The sequence below is a fragment of the Lissotriton vulgaris genome, chromosome 7, assembly GCF_964263255.1.
Source record: "Lissotriton vulgaris chromosome 7, aLisVul1.2, whole genome shotgun sequence".
NCBI classification, from domain to species: domain Eukaryota; kingdom Metazoa; phylum Chordata; class Amphibia; order Caudata; family Salamandridae; genus Lissotriton; species Lissotriton vulgaris.
The window spans coordinates 1,311,663,325-1,311,688,711 of record NC_141695.1 but is presented as its reverse complement, the minus strand read 5'-3'; the positions used below and the strand labels follow the sequence as shown (position 1 = coordinate 1,311,688,711).

Here is a 25,387-nt window from a genome sequence, read left to right as displayed (position 1 = left end):
TGGTGGATACTATTGGTCTGAATAGAGGGTCTATCAAATTCTTGTGAATTTTTGGTGTCATATTGATGGTAGGACTCTTTGGATGTTCCAGTAGTAAGTATTTTTTAGTTCTTTCATCAATTGTGCCAGATTTCTGGGCTTTATCAAGTATTTCCATCAGGGTCGCTTTAAATTGATTGGTTGGATTTGCTTCCAATTGCATGTATGTGTGCTGATCTGATATGTGTTCAAGTATTTTGCTTTGATACATGGTGGCATTTACGATGACCAAGGCTCCGCCTTTGTCCGCTTTTATGCATTTTATATCCTTATTAGCTGCTACTTTTTTTGAGTGTATCTTTGTCTTTTTGAGTGATGTTTTCTTTGATTTTCTTGTGGTATTTTATTTTCATCAGGTCTTGTTTGACTAAAGTCTCATATCGATGCATTTATGGCTGCATGGAGCTAAAAAGCAACTTAGCGGGCGTAAGCCCATCAGTGGGTCGGGTTTCTGTACTGTGCTCGGTTGCACGATGTTGTCAAAATAGTGGCGTAATCGGAGTTTCCGTGTGAATTTGAATGTACTTACTTCTAATTCAAGTAAATTAGTAGAGGTGGTTGGAATAAATGATGTGCCCTTTTGAAGTAATTTGATTTCGTTTGATGTTAGAGTGGTGTCTGATATATTGATGACTAAGTGTTCTTCTTTTTTTGTCTTTCTTTTGTTGTTGGATTGTGCTTCTCGTATTGGGATGATCTTTTTCCTTTTCTTTTTCCCCTCCTGGGTCTGCTGTTTCGCTGTGGCCTTCTACTAAAAAAGGCTCCGATGTTGATGGATGTCCTTCTCTAGAGGTTGATCTTTCACTAATGTCTCTTTTCCCTTCAGATGTTGTGGAGGCTGTACCTGTTTTTCTTGGTGGGCGATTGGATGATTCACTTCCAGACGAGGAGGTGTCTGTTTGCTGACTATAGGGTTTGTTACGGCGTCTCTGGGCGTATACATCCGCCCAGGTATAAACTTCGCCAAGTTTATACTCAAGGGTGTCACGTCTGAATTTGCAGATTTTTCTTTCATTAATTTCTTTTGTATGTTTATCAAATTGTATGTTGATGTCCTCCAACGTTTTAGACCATTCTTCAGATGGAATTGAGTCCTCTAGTTCTTTTTCAATGTCTTTGATTTCCTTAGTGAGATCTACCAGTATGTTGGACAATTCTTCCACAATTAATAGGATGAGATCAAGGCTGCACTTATTGAGGATTGCGTTCCACTTGTCTTGAAAACATTTTGAATTTTTACAGAGTGAAGGTTTGAGCGCTATCCTGAGTCCACGTGGTATCCTTAGTCCTCTATGGTATTTAATCAGAGTGTTAGCGTGAAGTTTCAAGTTAATTCTGCGTTTTGATAAGTACAATAATTATCTAATGCATTGTTCTTTTGTGCGGCCAGATGTTTCTTGTGTAATATCTTCACTGATCAGGGCGTAGATGCGTTTAGTTTCTTCATCTCCATAGGCATGTGTGCTTGCTCTAGCTTCAGTGGATTTTGAGATTTCATCATATTGCATCTTGAGATTTGTTTTGTGGCATGCTATCAGCCTGGAGGGCGGAAATGTGTGATATCAATCAAAAAGGGTTGGCTCGGTGCACCGCGTAGTTGAATAAATTTCGCTGAATTGCAATATTGTGTGGCTTGTATTTTGAGGCGGTTGAGTGCTCCTGCAGGTAACGTATCCGTCCATGTACGCTTATGAAATACTGTAGAGTTGTGCACACATCTATTGTGAGTGCATCCCTGCCTTGGACACACCTTTAGTTCTTCATAGAAGACTCCATACGAATCACATTAATTGTTGCTTTAGTTTATTTATTTTTCAAAGTTTGAAACATGATTCCATTCGATATTTTTCCTTCATTTTAAATGTGTTTATCAGACAATCCATGTTTTTGTTACTTGATACTTCTTCATAAAGTATTTAACCGCTCCGATGCATTTCGGGCTTCTATCAAGGAGCTCTAGAAACGCAAATAAACAATATTGCCCATCATTTCAAGGTTCAGAGATATAACAATAACTGTATATACATTAAGGTCACATGAAAAATAGGAGGATGCATTCGCCCGTTAGCTCATGGTGAGTGATACGTGGTCAAGTGCACGGTTCGATAGAAATGAAGTGCCAAATACCATTGTGCCATGAAGCATGCACCACGGTAAACAACAAGTATGCTTACATGAACCAGCTTGAGCAAGTTCACCAACTAAAACAAAAAGTTAAAAACCGTAGTTAGTGACGGCTAGCCTCTCGGGCATAGGCTCAAAGAAAAAGTGACTGCGGGCAAGACGCCGACTTACGTGCAGATTGCTGGAGAGTTAGCTGTAAAGGGTAACAGGGACGGGTTCTGAACGCATCGCGTCAATTCCTTCCCTGGGGGTAAAACGCTATCTGGGCGGAGAGATTATAAACACCAACCTGCAAGGAACAAGTAAAGGACACCGATAGGCTCTGTGGTGCTCGCGTGTGTATTAACAATAGAAAACGGACTAAAGGAACAGGTTGATAGGAGGGCGGCCATATAAAGTGAGTGTCAGAGTAAACAAAAAATGCTAAGCATCCAGATAACAGTTATATACGTCATAATACAATAAATAATAACATTATAGGCGTCAGAAAAGCGTAATGCTTTAGGTCCCCACCACTATGGTGGTTTACAAAAAGCAGCTGAATTCAGTCCCGTCGTTAAGCCCAAAGGGCTTTATGGCCTTAAGGCGATATATCCAGGCAATTTCACATTGGAGTAGTGCTTTGTTGTTATCTTTGCCCTCTTTTTTATCAACAGTTTCTAATACCAAGAATTTGAGTTGAGCAATGCTATGTTTGTGTTCCAAGAAATGCATAGCAATGTTGGATTTGTCATTTTTAGTGCGGATGTTCGATTTGTGTTCATTCAGTCGTACTTTAATTTTTCTTTCAGTCTTCCCAATGTAGATTTTACCACATGGGCATTTGAGGAGATAGATTAAATTTGATGAATCGCAGGTAGCGTTGACATTCAACTTGATGCTGTGCCCCTTCATGGGATGGCTGATGGTGTTGACTTTCATCACATTGTTGCAACTGTTGCAGTTTAGACATGGGCGGGTTCCTTTAGATTCTATTTGACTAATGGGTTCTTTAGAGAGGATTTCTTTGAAGTTGTTATTCCTTGAGTAGGCGAATATAGGTGGAGTTTTTAATATGTCATTGAACTCGGGTTCAGATGTTAAAATTCGCCAGTGTCTCAAAATGATCTTTTTAAGGCCACACTTTATGGTGAAAAGTTTGATACTAATACCATCCTGGCATCTTCCGGTTTGGTAGCTCTGGTTAACGTTTTTTCTCTGGATATTTTGGATACTCGGTTTTCAGCCTCTTTTATGGTTTCTTGTGGGTATCCTCTTTCAAGGAATCTAGACCCAACTCTTTGATCCGTTTCTCACATATTTCAGTATTTGATGCTATGCGTTTAGCGCGTAGCATCTGAGAAAAAGGTAGGTGACGTTTAAGTGAACCCTGGTGAAAACTGGAAAAGTTTAACGTGTTGTTACGGCCCGTTTCTTTCCGGAACAGATCAGTTTCAAATCCAATGTCAGTTTTTGAGATTAAAACGTCTAGAAATGTGATTGTATCCTCACTTATCTGCCACGTGAGTTGTATTCTGTTGTCTTTAGTATTTAACTCTACTAGTGCTTGTTCCAGGTCATCTCTAGTATCCTTCCAGATAAAGAATAGATCGTCGATATATCTGACGAATAGCTTCAAATTCTTATTCCAATTAGGATTCTCAAAAAATTTTAGTTACTTCAAATTCTTGCATATAGATGTTCGCGTATGTGGGGGCTGCACAGTTTCCCATGGACATTCCAGATAGCTGCAAGAACCATTTGTTATTGTGTGCGAAATAGCTGTGGTACAGGGTATACATCATAAGTTCCATGAGAAAAGTTTGCATTTTATCCTCTCTGTTGCTGTTCAAAATGGCCTTTTCAATAGCCTCGATTCCTCCACCGTGGGGGATGAATGTATATAGACTTTTCACATCTGCCGTACAGAGAATCAAACTTTCCCCTTCTTGAATACTGACTTCAGACAGTTTGATTAGAAATTCTGTAGTATCTTTTATGTAGCTTTTCATTTGCTTGACTAGGGGTTGGAGATACCGATCCGTGAATTTCTCTAGTGGCTCATGTAGGGAGCCTCTGGTGGATACTATTGGTCTGAATGGAGGGTCTATCAAATTCTTGTGAATTTTTGGTGTCATATTGATGGTAGGACTCTTTGGATGTTCCAGTAGTAAGTATTTTCTAGTTCTTTCATCAATTGTGCCAGATTTCTGGGCTTTATCAAGTATTTCCATCAGGGTCACTTTAAATTGATTGGTTGGATATGCTTCCAATTGCATGTATGTGTGCTGATCTGATATGTGTTCAAGTATTTTGCTTTGATACATGCTGGCATTTACGATGACCAAGGCTCCGCCTTTGTCCGCTTTTATGCATTTTATATCCTTATTAGCTGCTATTTTTTTGAGTGTATCTTTGTCTTTTTGAGTGATGTTTTCTTTGATTTTTTTGTGGTATTTTATTTTCATCAGGTCTTGTTTGACTAAAGTCTCATATCGATGCATTTATGGCTGCATGGAGCTAAAAGGGAACTTGGTGGGCGTAAGTCCATCAGTGGGTCGGGTTTCTGTACTGTGCTAGGTGGCACGATGTTATCAAAATAGTGGCGTAATCGGAGTTTCCGTGTGAATTTGAATGTACTTACTTCTAATTCAAGTAAATTAGTAGAGGTGGTTGGAATAAATTATGTGCCCTTTTGAAATAATTTGATTTCGTTTGATGTTAGAGTGGTATCTGATATATTGATGACTAAGTGTTCTTCTTTTTTTTGTCTTTCTTTTGTTGTTGGATTGTGCTTCTCATATTGGGATGATCTTTTTCCCTTTCTTTTTCCCCTCCTGGATCTGCTGTTTCGCTTTGGCCTTCTACTAAAAAAGGCTCCGATGTTGATAAATGTCCTTCTCTAGAGGTTGATCTTTCACTAATGTCTCTTTTCCCTTCAGATGTTGTGGAGGCTGTACCTGTTTTTCTTGGTGGGCGATTGGATGATTCACTTCCAGATGAGGAGGTGTCTGTTTGCAGACTACAGGGTTTGTTACGGCGTCTCTGGGCGTATACATCCGCCCAGGTACAAACTTTGCCAAGTTTATAGTCAAGGGTGTCATGTCTGAATTTGCGGATTTTTCTTTCATTAATTTCTTCTGTTTGTTTATCAAGTTGTATGTTGATGTCCTCCAACGTTTTAGACCATTCTTCAGATGGAATTGAGTCCTCTAGTTCTTTTTCAATGTCTTTGATTTCCTTAGTGAGATCTACCAGTATGTTGGACAATTCTTTCACAATTAATAGGATGATCAAGGCTGCACTTATTGAGGATTGCGTTCCATTTATCTTGAAAACATTTTGAATTTTTACAGAGTGAAGGTTTGAGCGCTATCCTGAGTCCACGTGGTATCCTTAGTACTCTATGGTATTTAATCAGAGTGTTAGCGTGAAGTTTCTGGTTAATTCTGCATTTTGATAAGTACAATAATTGTCTAATGCATTGTTCTTTTGTGCGGCCTGATGTTTCTTGTGTAATATCTTCACTGATCAGGGCGTAGATGCGTTTCGTTTCTTCATCTCCATAGGCAAGTGTGCTTGCTCTATTTTCAGTGGATTTTGAGATTTCATCATATTGCATCTTGAGATTTGTTTTGTGGCATGCTATCAGCCTGGAGGGCGGAAATGTGTGATATCAATCAAAAAGGGTTGGCTCGGTGTACCGCGTAGTTGAATAAATTTCGCTGAATTGTAATATTTTGTGGCTTGTATTTTGAGGCGGTTGAGTGCTCCTGCAGGTAACGTATCCGTCCATGTACGCTTATGAAATACTGTAGAGTTGTGCACACATCTATTGTGAGTGCATCCCTGCCTTGGACACACCTTTAGTTCTTCATAGAAGACTCCATACGAATCACATTAATTGTTGCTTTACTTTATTTATTTTTCAAAGTTTGAAACATGATTCCATTCGATATTTTTCCTTCATATTTAATGTGTTTATCAGACAATCCATGTTTTTGTTACTTGATACTTCTTCATAAAGTATTTAACCGCTCCGATGCATTTCGGGCTTCTTAGCTCTTTATCAAGGAGCTCTAGAAACGCAAATAAACAATATTGCCCATCATTTCAAGGTTCAGAGATATAACAATAACTGTATATACATTAACGTCACATGCAAAATAGGAGGATGCATTCACCCGTTAGCGCATGGTGATTTATACGTGGTCAAGTGCACGGTTCAATAGAAATGAAGTGCCAAATACCATTGTACCGTGAAGAATGCACCGCGGTAAACAACAAGTGTGCTTACAGGAACCAGCTTGAGCAAGTTCGTCAACTAAAACAGAAAGTTAAAAACCGTAGTTAGTGACGGCTAGCCTCTCGGGCATAGGCTCAAAGAAAAAGTGACTGCGGGCAAGACGCCGACTTACGTGTAGATTGCTGGAGAGCTAGCTGTAAACGGGTAACAGGGACGGGTTCTGAACGCGTCGCGTCAATTCCTTCCCTGTGTGTAAAACGATATCCAAGCGGTGAGATTATAAACACCAACCCGGAAGGAACAAGTAAAGGACACCGATAGGCTCTGCCATGCTCGTGTGTGTAGTAACAATAGAAAACGGACTAAAGGAACGGGTTGATAGGGATGTAGCTTGATGTGCCCATGCCCATCAGTCAAAATGTTGTGGGATACTATGGTCACACGACCTGGTTTGCGGGACAGCAGTACCGGAAATTGATTTAGTAGAGCTTGTAACTGATGTTGCTGTTCTATTTCAAGGTCTGTATTGGTTGTTTTAGAGGTTCTGTTGGGGTGAGAGCACAGATTGGTAATGTAAAATGGGCACACTAGACACTGTCTCCGTCGGAATGGTCGGGGTATCAGCCCAGGTCATTAGCAGGTTTACATGATAGATCTGTCCTCTTTCGCCTTTGTGTTGTACTGACACTCTATAGGTTACCGGGGTCACCTTCTCTAGTATGGTATAAGGAATCTGTCAGGTGGCCAGTAGTTTCTTTTCAGAGGTAGGAAGTGTTATCAACACTTTGTCTCTGACTTGGAATTCTCTCAATTGGGTTCCTTTGTCATATGTTTGTTTTTGTCTTAATTGGGCATGATCAAGATGCTCATGGGCCCTCTCCCATAAACTTGTGAGGGTCTCTTTGAGGGATGTACTGTAAGCTAATAGGAGTTTACCTTCATCCTCCTCTTCGGTCCACTGTTCAGCTGCCATATCTAATAGCATGGTGGGCTTCCTCCCGAACAGGAGCTCAAATGGAGTGAACTCTGTGGACTTCTGTTCATGGGTACGCATAGCAAAGAGCACTAAGGATAGTTTCCAATACCAGCCTTTTCCCGCATTGTCTATTATTTTTTTTAGCATTATCTTTATGGTGCGGTTATATTGCTCTACCAGTCCATCGGTCTGAGGAATATAGACTGCTGTGTGTATTTTTCAGATGCCCAACAAGTTACAGATTTGGACAATCAGACGTGACATAAAAGGCGATCCTTGATCAGTTAGTAGCTCCAGAGGGAACCCCACTTGAGAAAGAAAAGAGATCATTGCCTGAGCGACTGCCGAGGTAGTCGTCCTGGTTAGGGGAATGGCCTCTGGGTACCGGGTGGCATAGTCCACCAAAACTAGTATCTATTGGTGTCCTCTGGCACTGGGGTTTGGGGGGCCGACCAGTTCCACCTCTGCCCTTTGAAAAGGGACGTATGTAATAGGAAGGGGTGCAAAGGAGCTCTCGGGAGTCCCAAGGGGTTAACCAGTTGACACAGTGGACAGGCGGCATAGAATCAGGCGACTTTCTCACATACCCCTGGTCAAAAGGATCTCTCTAGTATATACTTTAAAGTATGTTATTGCCTATAGTGACCTCCTACTGCTTGGCTGTGTGCTAAATGGAGCACCTGTTCATGAAAAGCTTGGGGAACCAGTAATTGTTCTGTGGTTTTAGTTTTATTTCGAGTCACCCGGTACAAGAGACCCCTTTTATCCTCCTCCTTGTTCCCACGCATGGCTCAAGGAGCTGTCATCCCTCTGGGCCATCCGGAAGCTTTGCACTGGAGCCTGAGATTGGTCTGAGGAGGAAAAGACACAAGTAGTGGGTTGAGTGTCTAACCTATGCACTTTCCTTTCCCTTCATTTCTCACTGTGAGTTTTTGCTATCTTCCTTTTGGGGGTTTCTAGCTCCGTGTTCCTAAAGGGAGCTTCCGTCAGCCAATTTTTTACTTTAGGGGAAGTGGCTATCCAAGCTAGATATTCCTCAGAGCAGGGCAGATCTTGGCCTAAAAGGACCTTGTCAGCCAAATCGGGAACAACCCCAATGGTATATAACTGGGAGTTGCCCTCTAGGGTCTCTCAAGGATCAACTCCGCAAAGGGGTAGTTTTTTTATCTCTATAAATGCATGGGATTTGGACGTATTCTCCTTGCTTGATCTGGGACCAGGCTATCAACTCCGCATTGACAAACATATGCTAACACCCCGTATCTAAAAAGGCCTTCATTGGCCAGCCGTTTAAATGAATGCTCGTTTCGTAGGTAACATGGCCTCCACCTGATAGGAGTACCCGGCCTCTAGTGTAGCCTTCTTCCATGGGTTCCGCTGGGCTAAGCCTGTGGGGGCAATTACGGGCTATGTGGCCCTATTTGGCACAATTGTAACATTGGGGAGCAATTTATGGACTCACCATCCCCCATGGAGGAATTAACTACGAGTTTTGCCCTACTTTTGGCAGTGCACCCGGAACAAGTGGAAACCTGGAAGAAGAAATGCCACACACATGACTACACAGCATGCTTTTAATTAAACAATGCTCCGTCCATCACCACCCCCCTTTTGTACCGCTTTTGGCCGCCATAAGTGTGGCAGGGTATGCTCAGACATGAGTCCCTTGCTCACTTTGCCACTGGATTCGAGCAAGCCGGCTGAAGACGGCTGGAATACCAGGAACCGGTCCTCGGAAGCTTGTTTCCGGTCCAGGGAAGACATGGCTTGGCAGTTCGGGCTGGACTGTTCCCATGAGGCACAGGGTCAGACTGATTTGCATATAGCCATGTCTGAACTGGGGTGGCAGAGTGGGCTAAAGAACGGTGATGGATTATACCCAGATCTTTTAACTGGGTGTGAGTGTTTGATTGATTCAGATGCTCCGTCCATCACCACCCCCCTTTTGTACCGCTTTTGGCCACCATAAGTGTGGTAGGGTATGTTCAGACGTGAATCCCTTGCTCACTTTGCTATGGATTCGAGCAAGCCGGGCTGAAGACGGCTGGAATGCCAGAAACTGGTCCTCGGAAACTTGTTTCCGGTCCAGGGAAGACATGGCTTGGCAGTTAGGGCTGGACTGTTCCCATGAGGCACAGGGTCAGACTGATTTGCATATAGCCATGTCTGAACTGGGGTGGCAGAGTGGGCTAAAGAACGGTGATGGATTATACCCAGATCTTTTGACTGGGTGTGAGTGTTTGATTGATTCAGATGCTCCGTCCATCACCACCCCCCTTTTGTACCGCTTTTGGCCACCATAAGTGTGGTAGGGTATGTTCAGACGTGAATCCCTTGCTCACTTTGCTATGGATTCGAGCAAGCCGGGCTGAAGACGGCTGGAATGCTAGAAACCGGTCCTCGGAAGCTTGTTTCCGGTCCAGGGAAGACATCGCTTGGCAGTTCGGGCTGGACTGTTCCCATGAGGCACAGGGTCAGAATGATTTGCATATAGCCATGTCTGAACTGGGGTGGCAGAGTGGGCTAAAGAACGATGATGGATTATACCCAGATCTTTTGACTGGGTGTGAGTGTTTGATTGATTCAGATGCTCCGTCCATCACCACCCCCCTTTTGTACCGCTTTAATTAAACAATAGCTGAATTCTGTGAGTTTGCTACAGTTTGGGACTGTTTAGACTTGTGAAATACTATTTTTTTTAGTGTTCAGCACGTTTTTGTTATAGTTTTTGTAGCACACAATGGTTTTTATGCAGTGGGCTATGGGATTTGAAGTCAGGAGACGAGTTTAGGGAGTGGTTAGAGTCAGGTGTTCATTGTTTTTTGTACCGGGGGAGGAGTGTTAGCTTTAAGTAGCGGAGTCACGAGGGGGTGATGGTTTTTGTGCGGAAGTGGGTGATACGAACAAAACATTTTGTTGGCAGATACGTGTTGAGTTATAGAGTGCATGAGTATTTGCTGGTTCAAACTGCAAAGCGGAGGGAACTGGAAGGGTGTGAATACGCACGATTAATACAGCGTTTAGCTAAGGAATGTGAGAAAGGCGTGGCGGTGTGAATCCAAGATGGCAGAGGAGAGTGAATGATTAGTGATGCAAATGATCGTGTGAGAGGGTAGATGTTTGATAGTACGTGCTCGGTAACATGAGCGGTTAATGCAGTGAATAGTTAAAGAATGAGAGCACAGTGAGAATGTAGGAAGGCATAGGAGAATGAGAGGGCAGTGATGAGGATGATTGCGCTGGAGGGCACATGCTCAGTATCAGGTGAGATTGTAGGAAACAAAGTATGGTTTACAGGGGAAATATCGCGGTTAGGTACATAGGGGAAATAGTTAATCACAACTCTGGGGTTGTTCTGTTTTGGTGATATGCATGGGGAATTTGGGGTATGGCTACAACATTTTATATATTTAAACATTACAAATATGATAAACTGTCTATGTTTTACGTGGAATAATACAGTAATGATGTGTTTTGTTTGAAATGATTCAATTGCAGTTACCCCTGACGAAGGGCTATTATAAGCCCAAAATGCATTGAGTGTCAATAAAAAAAATGCTGTCTTGGATGAATCTTGTGTTCTGATTGTATTCTTGAAGAGGTCCGGATGGGCAAATTTTGAATATGGGAAAAATTCGGATAAATCATGCTTGTGGATTACAAAAATAAAAGCTTCTGAAAAATTGGGAGAACAAAATTGATTAACCTAGTCTAAAAATGGAACCAATTACACATGGAAATTTGAAGAAGGATGATACATCCTTTTATGCAGTGCGACTGGAGCATAATTTATGTTCCCCACTTACACATTAAGTGACTGATTAACCATTTAGAAGAAACACTGTATACCACTTTTTTATCCCTAATTCCTCCTTAGAACATTCGTTGAAGACTGAAAAGATAAGAGTTTGGTAGTTTGAAAGAAAGTTTTGGTTTGAATTTTAGGTTGATGTCAATACATTCCATCCATCCAGATTCACTCTTTAAATAGACATTGTTGTGTCCAGAGGTTGTATTAATTTCTCCGTAAAAGATGATAGCTGAAGTAGTAAAAGTTCTTCCCAAAATTGATATTTTTCTAGCTTTGAAGTTTGTAATTTGAGTTTCTGCATAGTTTTAGCATTACTATAAGGTATTTTCCAGTTCTTGTTAGGTTTAACATAGACATAACATCTGATCTGCAGTTTGGCCACATCATATTTTATTCAGCCTTCTTCAACAATTTGTCAAAAGGTACAGTTTTGGAATCTGGTAATCTGAAATAGAGAAAATGCTCTACATGTATGTGAGTGGTAGATCAACAATATTTAATGCTTCTTCTTATAAAACTACAAACCTAATCATAATCATTTCTAGTGCGTCTTTTTAAGTGTTGAGAGAAAACATTGCTGATGCACTACATATTTCTAAAAGATCTTGAATACCTGAAGCAGATTATATCCCAGTTCTGTCAGGTGATACAGTGCAGAATGCAGTCTCTTATCTGGATTTTGTTGAATTTGGTTCACTAGGGGCCCGATGTAGGTGGCAAATACCGGTCGGAAACGGCCAAAATCGGCCGTTTCCGACCGGCATTTGGCACTTTGAGATGTAGGGGGCCAGTATTTACCTATTTGGTATATTTACCGAATCGGTAAATTTACAGAATCTGTAAAATACCGAATCGGTATTTTTACCGATTCGGTATCTTCCAGATGTAGGTGGGACTCTTCTGAGTCCCACAGGCCTTTCAGATTCGGTATTTTAACACCCAATCCAATTGGGTGTTAAAATACCGAATCCAGGTGTGCATGCACATGTGTGCATGCACACCTATGCCATGTGACAGGCAGACATGCCCTTAGGGCATGTCTGTGTGCCACATGGCACACAAGCCAGTATTGGGGGTGCTAGAGGGTGTCAAAGTGACACTCCTGCACCCTTGCAGAAATCGGTAATTACCGAATCGGTAAATACCGATTCGGTAATGCCCATTGATTCCTATGGGCTTCAATGCCCATAGGAATCAATGGGCATTACCGATTCGGTATTTACCGAATCGGTAAATACCGATTCCTTCCGATTCGGTAATTTTTAAAATAAAATTACCTACATCTGCCCTTCTCTTTTTTACCACTTCTTAAATACCGATTCGGTATGAATCGGTATTTATGAAGTGGTAAAAAAGATTTACCTACATCGGGCCCTAGGTGTGGTAAATGTAACAGTACATTGAGAACAACATTTGCATAGCAGTAAGCACCTGAACTGTTTCCAACTGGTGTACTACAATATCGCCGTAATTTTCTAGTTTTCTCTTCTTAACAGCTAGATTGTCCTTGAGTCCTTTTTTTCTTCAGCATCATTACTCTCTTTTGTAATCTTCTGCTTTGGACAGGTTATCCATTTCTCATAAACAGGGTATTGGCCTAAATGAGAAGCGTATACTCTCTTACACAGCTTGTATTGGCACTAACTTTCTTATCATTCAAATTAATCAAAAACAAACTAGACAATGTTCTAACGCGCAACAATGCTACATATGACATTTCTTATCTAAATACATTGCTTCCAATATTAATAAAGGTTGCGTCTACACTTAAACCTTGTGATTTAGGAACAGTTACATCATATGCTAGAGAGAGTGGGAACTGTTGGTGCCACTCATATAAGTATTTCACTTAGAAAAACGTACAACACATTGGCCAACCTGCTTCACTGCATCAATATGATCACATTTTATCGCCAAGTTTCAACCTCATATCTATTTAAAAAAATTATGAAATCAATAACTTTACCCATTGTACCATTTACTAACCCTTCTTCAACATTTAAATTATTCTGTAAAATTACCCAACTCTTCTTGCACATGCTTAAACGCTTTTCTAATCCTGCAGTTCTGGATACAGACTTCTCCAAAGTATCCACTTTTACTTGATGTTTTTCTGTTAGTAGTATTGTTACTTCCTGATGTTCCATTTTCTCTACAGATGTTATTTCCAAAATCTCTTCTTTCTCCAGTGTTAGTAATTGTTTGCTGAAGGTGGAGTATTCTTTCAGAGTAGGCATTAAACAGACTATGGATTTCTGTTTTCTGTTTTCAATGAAATTGTACATTCTTTCGGCTGCTGTAATGTTAGATGGAAATTGGTTTTTGAGTCAACTTTCCAAAGCACTTTTTCCATAATTTGTTATAAATTCTGTTCTAATGTCCTTAACAATATGTCCATAATCTACATCAGATGCTTGATGCATATTTTTCACTAGCTCTTTGTATTCAAAGTGTAACCAAATATTTATATTGCCAATACCCCTCAGATAATTTTGTGTTTCATTATGGACAAATGTTTTAAAAACAGGTTGTTCTTTTATAGGGGTACATTCCAGTAAGTGACCAAATAAAGACAAATGCTTTCCTCCAAAGAGCACATCGTAGTTTGTTTTTAAAATTTGCTGCATTTTTAAGTGTATGAAAGCAAGCATTAAGTTAAATACCGTGCTGACCTCATCAATGATTAAGAGCTTCAGTTTCTTCAGTACTCTTCATGGCAATCTTCACCAGATAATTTCTGGTATTCCAGGTTATTGTCATATTCAACAGGCAGCATTAGTAGGCAATGTAAAGTAATACCTTTAATGTTATGAGCAGCTAATTCTGTCAGTGCTGTTACTACACATGACAAATGTAATTCCATAGTCTTCTGTAGAGAACCAGTGAGAACTTTAATTAGGAAGCTTTTTCCAGTGCCAGCTTGACCACTGATGTTTATTAATATTGGTTTATATGAATAACAATCTCAATTTGTTGATAGGCATGGCAGTGATTAACCCTGTAAATTAATATACCTCCTTACTTTGTATGGATCTAATGCTTGGAAAATCCATATTTTCTGTTTCAGACTTTTGCATGGAAAGTTATGTAGGAGACTTCTTAGTACATCAGTAGATTCCTGATGAACACTGCTACAGTTCCATTTATATACAGGGGCCTCTCTACGCCTTCCATTTATCTCTTCAGCTATCACTTCTTCAACATTCCTAGCTACCATTAACTCTTTTGGAATGGGGCTACCATCCTTCATCTCAGAGGATCATCCATATTCTTCAACTGCATGCACTAATGTGTTCTCTTGGAAGTAGCTTTCTTCATTAAAGAAAGGCTCAGTACTAGAGGTATGTCTCCATTCATCACTGAAAACTTTGCAAAAGTTACTTCTATTGACAAGTCTTTTCTTTTGGCTTCTTCTCCTCATACACAAATCTATTTTATTGAGAGCCTTCATTCTGTTTAGGAACAAAATGAGTAGATTCCTCTTGAGAGCAAAGGCCTTATCAATTATACCCTCACCAGATTTTGCTTTGTATGACTGCTTTTCATTTATATTTCTTCGTAGTACTTCTTAGATTCTGAGTTCCTCTACTATGGAACATTCTAACTCTGATTTCCGTAAAACTGCTTCTGTTAAAACTTTTTAATTTTATATTTTTACTCTTCTTTTCATGTACTTTTTCTCTTTCTTAATTGATCTCAAACTTTGCTTTATATTGACTTGATTTAGCTGTCTGTCTAGATGTCTACAAACTATTTTTTAATAAATGTCTTTGTTCTCTTCAGAAGCTCTTTTCTCTTTGACCACTTTGTCTGCATTTTGCCCGTTTTGTTTCTCAGTTGTGAGGAGATAGTTTCATTGCTTCTTTTTCCATTTTCTCTGACTTCTTAATGGTATTGTAACTGGCTGTTCCTAAGTAGAAATTGATGCCTATAAAGAACAAAATAATTACTTTTTTATTTATTTATTTACTTATAGTAGCATTTTATCAAGACTTACAACGTCCAGAACAATTTGACAACTTACAGATTGCAGTACTACTACATCCTTCATCCAGTATATTGCAAATAATCAATGTCACCTTGGAGTAAAATATTTTGTTTTACAGTTCGATGCACAGTTAAGCAGCTTAGTTCACTTGCAGATATTCCACCAGGTACCTCCCAGTAGTCTCTTGGTTTGGAACCAGTGGGCAGCTCCTCCTCACATGTGTTTAGGGTATCTTTACAGTAGGCCATATCTCTAAGCCATTGTTTGGTTCTTGGGGCCTCCCTACTTCCCCAGCACAATAAAACTCTACGTTTGGCTAGGAGTAAGGCTATTATGAAAAATGTACGCTTAGTAGCTCGCACATTATGAATAAGTCCCAGCAAGCATGTACAAATCGTGCATTCAATAGTAGCACCCAGCATCTTTACAACTTTTACCCAATATACATTAATCCTCGACATCGTCATCCTCGACATCCCACGGTCCAGCCACATCTCCGGACATCTGAGAGACCTTCACTGGCTCCCCATCAACAAGAGAATCACCTTCCGCCTCCTCACCCACGCACACAAAGCCCTACACGACCAAGGCCCGAGCTACCTCAACAGCCGAGTCAACTTCTACGCTCCCAAACGCCACCTCCGATCAGCCAACCACGCCCTCGCCGCCGTCCCCCGCATCCGAAGAGCGACTACAGGAGGAAGGTCCTTCTCCTACCTGGCCGCCAAGACCTGGAACTCCCTCCCGTCCGACCTGCGCCTAACCCAAGACCACCTCTCCTTCAGGAAGAAGCTGAAGACCTGGCTGTTCGAGCAGTAGCGGCACCCCCCCTCCCCAGCGCCTTGAGACCCTACGGGTATGTAGCGCGCTTTACAAGTGTCACTGATTGATTGATTGATTAATTCACTCACAGTGCCAGGCAAGATGTATAAAATTCACATCCTCTCCACCACACCATTGACACCTTGCATCCGAACGGAGACCATACTTATAAAGTCGGGCGGAGTGTGATATGTTTGACGCAGGTATTTATAGTGCAAAATGCGCAGGTTGCCATTCGATGTGAGCATGCTAGTTAAGGTGCCGTAAATTGTCCATTCGTCCTCCGTGAGGTGGTTTTCAAGCGTGTCATTCCATCTCTCTAAAGCTTTGTGCGTGTTGTCGTCAATATCCTCCTGCAATTTAATGTATCATTTCCATACCAGATGTGTATTACGAGGTTCAGTGATAAGTAGTTTCAACGTATTTAATTGTGGTGTTACAGCAGGGTAAGAAGGATAGAGTTTCTTGATGGCTCCCTGTAATCTATAGTATGTGAATCTAAAGAGTCATGTCTGATTGCTAATATATGATAGTTTTTTAGGTTCTTTAAAAGTACCATTATTGTACAGATCACCTATTTTATCGATACCCACTTACCTTAGCAGACCTGTTACCACTTCTTCATGAGTGACAGATAGTTCCGGGTGATGATGTAGAGGCATCGCAGGTGCATAGAGTGGTAACTTACATGCCAGTCTGCCCATCTTCCGCCATGTTGTATTAGTGGCGTCAATGATATTGATGTTGTGGGAATGAAGCGGGGGCGGTGATGGGGTAAAATAGCATTCTACGGAGTAGGGTGCGCATCACCTTCTTCTATTGCCACGTAAAACAAATAATAATAATAATTACTTTAATCTTTTTATTACATACTATGAGATTACACATTTTAAGTATTCAGCTACCAACATGAACAGTAGTCGTATTATAATATAGCTCTCTAAATGTGTATGTAAGTGGCCTGATAAATACCCAAGTGCCTGTGCTAGCGAATTAAGGAGTATGTTGCTCCATACATATGAAGATTCTGTGTAAGTGAGTGAATGTATAAGTCCCTCTGTCGCTTTGTGAGGAGGTGAGAGATAGGCTGTATGCTTTGGAACCATGTCAGTTGCATTATGGGTGGTACACTCTATGTACTGTTTACCACACAGGTCTGCAAGTGCATGAGTAACTTACAGAAACTAACAAGCATTTGCAATGCAATAGGTCTTGCATTAGAAAAGTTTGATGTTTTGGTATTGTAAATTATATTTATTTTTACTTATGTTTTTTAATAGTGAAAATATAGGAATTAATAGTTTTGTATTTTACAATGCCAATAGTTTTAATTTTTTAAATGTGACACCTTTTGCAATTGTAATACAATATGTGTTGTTTGTATGTGACTTATATGTATTGATATTACAAATAACAAGGTCTTCTAATGAAATGTATGAATTAATTTTTAAATAAAAGTTATTGTAATGTATAATGGTAATTGGTTAAACTTTTGCAAATAACTTGGTGGACTTGTATTTGGAGGGTGGAGTTTGATTGTGGTTTTGTTTTTTGAGTCTGTTGTTTGATGGTTGATTTGGAGGGTGGAGGGTGTAGTTGGTGTTGGAAGGTGGATTTGGAGGGTGGATTTGTAGGGTGGAGCTGGAGGGTGGAGTGCTGAGTGTTGCTGTGGTGGTGCTGATTAGTTTTGTGGTGGTTCCGAGTTGTGCTGTGGTGGTGCTGACAGATGCTGTGTGGTGCTTAGTGGTGCTGTGGTGGTGCTGAGTGATACTGTGGTGGTTCTGAGTGATAATGTGGTGGTGGTGAGTGGTGTTGTGGTGGTGCTAGGTGGTGTTGATTGAATTTGTGGTGGTTGTGCGTGGTGCTGTGGTGGTCCTGAGTGATACTGTGGTGGTGCTGAGTGGTGCTGTGCTGGTTTAGAGTGAAGCTGTGGTGGAGTGAAGCAGGAGCCACCTTCTACCTTACTCCAAAGCTCCAATATTACCATTTCATCGCCACGCTCCGATGCTAGGATCCTCCGTTGCTTATACCTGAATACCAGATCCATGGTAAAACATCAACTAGATATTTTTCTTTTACTTCAATCGGATAGGCCAGACATTTTGTTTGTCTCTGAAACCTGGCTCTCCGTAGATTCCTTACCGGCTATTCTTTCAGCCTTACCGTCAGACTATTATATTCTGTCTGCGAACAGAAAACCTGGAAAATCCGGGGGTGGCGTCGCAGCTATCATTCATAAAGACCATATGTTTACCACCTTATCTTCTTTGGATTTACCAGACACTGAAAACCTGGTAATTAAAGCTGATAATGTCAAGGGAACTTTGGTACTGGTATTGATTTATCGTCCACCTATACCTATGCCGTCTTTCCCAGTCTCCATATCTGAGCAACTGGCCGGTCTGACCGTTGACTATGATAGAGTCATGCTGATAGGGGATTTGAACTATTGGTATAATAACCTGGAAGCAGGTCCTCACGCTTCAGTACTCTTTGAGCTTCTCTCCAACTTAAATTTTCATCAACATGTCCTGATTCCCACCCATGACAAAGGTCACATCCTGCACCAGATCCGGTCGCATAATATCCCTATTTCCAGTCCCACGGCATCACCCTGCATATGGTCTGACCATCATTTGCTGCAATTTTCCACACTCTGCAGGGCAACTTGAAAATTCCTGTGCCCCTAGGAGGGTTAGCCAGGAAATGGAGATCATTAAGCATCCCAGATTTTTTATCTACCTTGACTAACTCCCTTCCGACCCAGGCTCTGGATATTAACCTGATGGATAAAGCACTCACTAATTGGCTCGCATCTGCCTGTGACGTACATGTCCCCTTAACAAAGTTTTCCCGCGCTCGCAGAATGGACACACATCGGTGGTTTTCCACAGACCTGAAAATTCAAAAATTAAAACTCCGCCAACTAGAAAGAAAATGGAGGCAGGGATATCTTGAGCCAGATAGACGCTTATTCACGATTGCTCGGAGGAATTACAATAGCTCCATCTTAGCAGCTAAGGCAGCCTTCTTTTCTGACAAAACCTCCATGGCTCATAATAAATCGAGAGAAATCTTTAATGTTGTTAACGAGCTATGCAATGAAACCCGTACCTCCCCCTCTCAACCCCTGACTCAACTGATGTGTAATCAGCTCAACGATTTCTTCAAGGAGAAGATTGATACTATAAAAGCTAGTATCCAAACGACTCAGGTCATGTTGATCATCCCAAATTGGTGGAGCTTATGAACCGGGTAAAGTCCGGGTCTCCCAATGATTCCTGTCCCCCGCATATACTGAAGGAAGTTTATTCTACATTACCTCAAGGAATACTCCCACTCCTGAATAGCTCTCTTTCACAGGGAACAGTCCCCAACTCATTCAAAAATGCTATCTTGGTCCCATTAATTAAAAAACCGGGCGCGGATGTATCCATTCTCTCTAACTATCGCCCCATTTCTCTCCTTCCGTTTGGTGCCAAGTTGCTTGAAGCCCATGTGGCTAGCTGTATTTCTAACTTCATTAAGGCATCCGATTACCTGGAGCCAAACCAAGCCGGGTTCCGCCAGGCACATTCTACAGAGGCGGTTATTCTTGCTGTCCCGGATACTTTAAGGTCCAACGCCGATAACGACAATCATCAGGCCCTTGTACTTTTAGACCTATCGGCCGCGTTCAACACGGTGGATCACACCATCTTATTACACCGTGTCGAACAAGCCGGCCTCAGCGGTTCGGCTCTTGCCTGGATTAAGTCCTTTTTGAAAGACCGATCCCAGGCAGTTAAGCTGGGGAATTTCATGGCACCCAAACTCTCCACTACATGCGGTGTTCCGCAGGGCTCATCATTATCGCCCCTCCTATGTAATCTATACCTGAAACCATTGTTGCAGTCCCTGAAAAATAGGAAAGTCACCATCTACAATTATGCAGACGACTTGCAGCTGGTTTTTCCCCTAAATTCAGCGGATGCTGCAGAAGAATTCCAGTCCACTATGTTGCATATTCAGGGCTGGATGGATGAGAACCATCTAAAGCTCAACCCGGGAAAGACCGAGCTGGTACTCCCTGGGAACAGTGCAACAAGCTGGGGCCCTCACTTTTGGCCATCCTCGATGGGGTCCCCTCCAAACCCTTCCCAGTCAGTGAAGAGGCTTGGGGTCACTCTTAATTCCGACGTCTCACTGAAAAGTCAGATCGGAACAGTGATCTCTTCTTGTTTCTTTCAGCTTCGAAAGATCAAGAAAATTGCCCATCTATTGACACACTCCGCCCTCATCCAAGTGGTAATCGCCTTGGTTCTCTCCCGCCTAGATTTTTCCAACTCTATATATCTGGGCCTCCCCTTTACTCTTTCAAAACGTCTGCAGATTGTTCAAAACCAAGCTGCGAGATTAATATTCAAAAGCAATCGCAGGAATTCGGCGAAACCTCTGTTAGCCGCTCTTCATTGGCTTCCTATCACTCACCGAATCACCTTCAAAGCGGGATGCTTAGTTCACAAGGCCCTCTATGGCAAAAGCCCAAGGTTCATTAATCATCTAATAAACAAATATGAACCGCCCCGTTACCTTCGTTCCGCTCATCAGTCCCTCCTTAGGCTGCCACTGTACAAAAGAAAACGTCTGGGCCGATGTCGATTTGCTTATCTTGCCCCTAAGATATGGAACTATTTTCTAAGCATGGGCGGAAAATCCGTTACGCTCGCGGATTTTGTGGATTTTCGGTAAATTCGCAATCCGCGAGATTCGCGAATTTCCCGCAAAATCCGCAAATTCGCACGCAGCGGATTTTTTTTCTTTGCGGTGTAAGTTCGCAATTGCGAACATGTAGGTGCGGCGGGCAGCAACAATCTCGTACTCGCGAAATTACAAAAATTGCAATTCTGCACAAGAAATCTACTAACAAGCAGCTAGTTTTTTTTATCAGAATAACTCCTCAGGTTGACATTTGCCTGCACTTTTTTAGATTTGAGGCCTTTTGATTTTCTTTGGATAACTTTTGGATTAGAAATCAACTTTCTCATATAAGCTTGGTGGGGCATTAAAGTTGCTGTAATGCTGCTCTGCAGAAAAATGAGTTTTGCAAAAGTGAAAGCAGGTTCAAAAGTTCAAACTCATCATTAGTAACCGTTCCCTGTAGTGCTTCCTGACAAGGGCCCCTCCAGAGTTCAGTTGCTAGTTGCAACAATTGTATGACCCTGCTCTGACCCTCACAGCAGGCTCATAGAATAGCTACAAGTAGGCCACAAAGGTCCTGGAAAAAAAAATGCACTGCAACAGAAAGCAAATTACAGATAAGGAAGCAGGTGCCAGACTGGAATTTTAAAACAGTGACACATTAATAAACTAACCCCAAATTAATTCATGTCAGTTGGAGCAGGGCTGGTGTGCTTGCTTTTCCCCCCCATAATCTACAGTGATGATGAACCAGAGGGTGGCATTGATGTAACAGAGGGTTGCAGTGGTGAAACAGAGGGTGCTGGGAACCTGTGATGATGAACCAGACGTAGAAACAACATAATCGCGACCGTTGCGAGCCGAAATGTAAGTTCGCAATTGCGAACTGGTACGAAACCCTCGCGAACTGGCAGAAATCCTTGCGAACACACACAAAAAAAAAATCAGAACAACAGAAAGCAAATTACAGATAAGGAAGCAGGTGCCAGACTGGAATTTTAAAACAGTGACACATTATTAAATCAACCCCAAATTAATTCATGTCAGTTGAAGCAGGCAGGTGTGCTTGCTTTTTCCCCCCATAATCTACAGTGATGATGAACCAGAGGGTGGCATAAGGCATTGATGTACCAGAGGGTGGCATGGGTAAAACAGAGGGTGGCAGGGGTGAAACAGAGGGTGCTGGGAACCTATGATGATGAACCAGACGTAGAAACACATAATCGTGACCGTTGCGAGCCGACATGTAAGTTCGCAATTGCGAACTGTTACAAAACCCTTGCAAACCGTCAGAAATCCTTGCAAACTGGCAGAAATCCTTGCGAACACACAAAAAAAATCCTCAAATTCGCGAGAATTCGCGGATTTTGCGGATTGCGAGTTCGCAAATTCGCAAAATTCACGAACGCCAGATTCGCAAAATTCGCCCATGCTTACTCTTTTCCCCTGTCTCTCCGGACCTGTACTAACCTGGTGAAATTCAGGGGTGCTCTGAAGACCAGGTTATTCAAGCAAGCGCACGGTTAGGCTACTGCTTTACCTATTCTTCAGTTTTACCATCTCTCTCATCCTAGCACCATGAAACCTCTGGGTGACCGTGCGCTTGACAAATTCAGAATAACATGAGTGATGGAGTGGTGGTGTTGTGGTGGTTCTGGGTGGTGTTGAGTGGTGCTGGGCTTGTGCTGAGTGGTGCTGTGGTGTTGCAGAGTGATAATGTGGTGGTGCCGAGTGGTGCTGTGGTGGTGATGAGACATGCTGTGGTGGTGTGGAGTGGTGCTGTGGTGGTACAGAGTGGTGCTGTGGTGGTGCTCAGTGGTGCTGTGGTGATGATTGATAATGTGGTGGTGCTGATTGATAATGTGGTGGTGCTGAGTGATGCTGGAGTTGCGCTGAGTGATGCTGGGGTTGCGCTGAGTGATGCTGGGGTTGCGCTGAGTGATGCTGGTGTATCGCTGAGTGATGCTGGGGTTACGCTGACGATTCAGAAAAGGGGGTGGTGATGAACAGAGTGTCTGAATTGAGCAGACCACTCTTACCCAGTCCAAAGATCAGGGCTTGATCCATCACCGTTATTTATCTCACTGCCCCATCCCAGCTCAGAACCTGGCTATATGCAAATCAGTCTGTCCCTGGCCCAGTGCATCATGGGAACAGGGCAGACTAAACTACCAAGCCAATTCTTCACCAGAAAGGAGACAAGCTACCGGGGACCGGTTTCTGGCATTTCAGCCGTCTTCGGCCCGGCTTGCTTGAATCCTGATGGAGCAGTGAGAAAGGGACTCATGTCTGAGTATACCCTGCCACACCTATAGTGGCCAAAAACGATTCAGAAAAGGGGGTGGTGATGAGTAATGCAGGGGGTGCACTGAGTGATGCAGGGTTTGCGCTGAGTGATGCAGTGGTTGCGCTAAGTGATGCAGGGGTTGGGCTGAGTGATGCTGGGGTTGCACTTATTGATGCTGGGGGTGCAAGGGGAAAAAAAACGAGTCTAACGGGGCAGAAGGGCACAAAAAGCGAGTCTAACAGAGGGCAGAAGGGCAGAAAAACAAGGGAAAAAACGAGTCTAATAAGGGCAGAAAGGCACAAAAAACGAGTCCAACAGGGGCAGTAAGGCACAAAAAACGGGTCTAACAGGGGCAGAAATGCACAAAAAAGCGAGTCTAACAGAGGGCAGAAAGGCAGAAAAACGGGAAAAAACGACTCTAATAGGGGCAGAAAGGCACAAAAAACGAGCCTAACAGGGGCAGAAAAAACGCGGCAGCGAAATGAAAGTAAATAAACGCAGCCGCAAAATAAAAGCCTTTGATGCAGCAGGGGGCGGAGTGGATCCCTTTGAAGTGAAGCTGCTGGCGGCACCACGCTGGGGAAGCAACAGATGGCTGGCTTTGATGTGGTGATGCGATCAGGCAGGCAGGCGGATAGAAGCGCGTGCACGGGACACATGCACTTCTGGAAATCCGCATTTTTGAGAGCTTAGTTTAGCTTTTAGTTTAGCCCCAATAGTCTCGTCATATTCATTCCTTGCGGAATGGAATAGGACGAGACCTAAAAAGGACATCCCTCAATCTGTTAAGCACAATGCAACATGCTTTATAATTTTCCTACTGCGTATCACAGAGGTTAGTTATGTCAACTAAAGAGTTGATTTAAAACTTGACCAACAACTTTCATACGCCAAGTTAAGCTGTCAGTCAGTCCACAGACATGGTATGCAGTAGTATGCCTGACCTATATTTAAAGGATTATTTGCCTGGATGGATGACTAGGTTTGTCAGTATTTGCCTACATATCTGAGTGAGTGAAGGAGTCCACCTACCGCAGAGCCATGCAATGTTTAACTAAACGTGACAGTATGTGACTGTCTGTTTAGGTACAACTATGGCTCTCTAAATGTGTATGTAAGTGGCTGAACGAGTAACTCAGAGCCTGTGTTCAAGATTAGAGAGTTATGTAGGTGTATCTGGAACTGTATTTCATACTGTTGCAAGCATAAGCAGTTTCTAAATATGTGAGTAAATGGATAATCCCTCTGTCGCTGCAGACTGGGTTAGTGACAACCTGTAAGCTTTGGAAACATGTATGTAAGTTGCATTATTAGCGGTATACTCTATGTACTGCTTGGCATACGGGTCTGCAAGTGCACAAGTAACTTACAGAAACTGAAAAGGACATTTATCTTCATTTACGCACAAAGCACTATGTTGCAATGGTTTTAATTAACTACGCAAATAAACCATTTTGAACCTTGAACCTTTGAGTGTAGGAGGCCACCTATAGCAGTGCCATGAGGTGTATAAGTAAATGTGCCGGTTTCTGACTGCTTGTTTTAGTAAGTCTATAGCTATCTGAATGTGAATGGAAGTGGCTGAACGAATACCTCAGTGCCTGTCTTGGTGAATAGAGGAGTAGATACATAACTAGTTTCTGAGTATGTGAGTGAATGTATAAGTTCCTCTGTTACTGTCTGACTGGGTGAGAGAGAAGCTTTATGCTTTGGAAACATATCTGTCAGTTGCATTATGAGTGGTATACTCTTTTTAGTGCTTTCCATAGGGTCCTGCATTTGCATGAATAACATACTAAAACTCAAAAAGAGATCTCTCAATCTTTTAAGCACAAAGCACCATCCATATTGGCACATCTACAGTGTACCTCAGAGGTGAGGTATTGTTACCTCACACAAACTGTTACATACTGACACACTCAGAAAGTATCTTACTTACCACCTGATAAATATGTATATAAGCACTCACACTACCACTCATAGATCATCGTATAAAGTTTCAAAACGTTTCTCTATATTTCATACTCGCTTAAAGTTATACCCTTTCAATCAAATTTTGTTTTCTCAAAATGCAATGTAATTCACATACCTGAAAATTGAATTTGTTGGTGAAATAGTTTTTTTGCCCTTATGAGATAGATTCAATACTCTCAGGAAATATGAATACTAAGCATAAGAATGGCAAACCACTCTCATACAAAAGGCAATCATCAATGACAACCTTTTCAACTCTGCACTCACTGATAGTGCAGAAGGCAGAAAATTAAAACATATCTTTCATCTTGTAATTTTGTAACTCAACTTCTGAATGGTTAGTATGTGTTAACCCTTTCATTTTTTTTTTAAGGAAGACCAGTATGGTAGGGTATTTGTGCATATTCGAGACATTTTCGGGATCGTCACAACAAATTCTTTAAAAAAACGTGAGTTCAAAA

The 25,387-nt window shown here is 42.0% G+C and overlaps 1 protein-coding gene across 6 annotated transcripts in view; it reads left to right on the top strand.

Annotated features, from left to right (window-relative positions):
* LOC147703574 (membrane-spanning 4-domains subfamily A member 4D-like) overlaps positions 1-25,387 on the top strand; it is a 640,133-nt gene that overhangs the window by 131,750 nt on the left and 482,996 nt on the right. The window contains exon 1 of one of the 6 annotated variants that reach the window (XM_086931919.1): positions 25,305-25,375. The exons of the other annotated variants lie outside the window; for them this stretch is intronic. The gene's annotated coding sequence lies outside the window, so the exon portion shown is untranslated. Of the gene's footprint in view, positions 1-25,304; positions 25,376-25,387 lie in introns of those variants that run through there. 6 annotated transcript variants of the gene reach the window in all.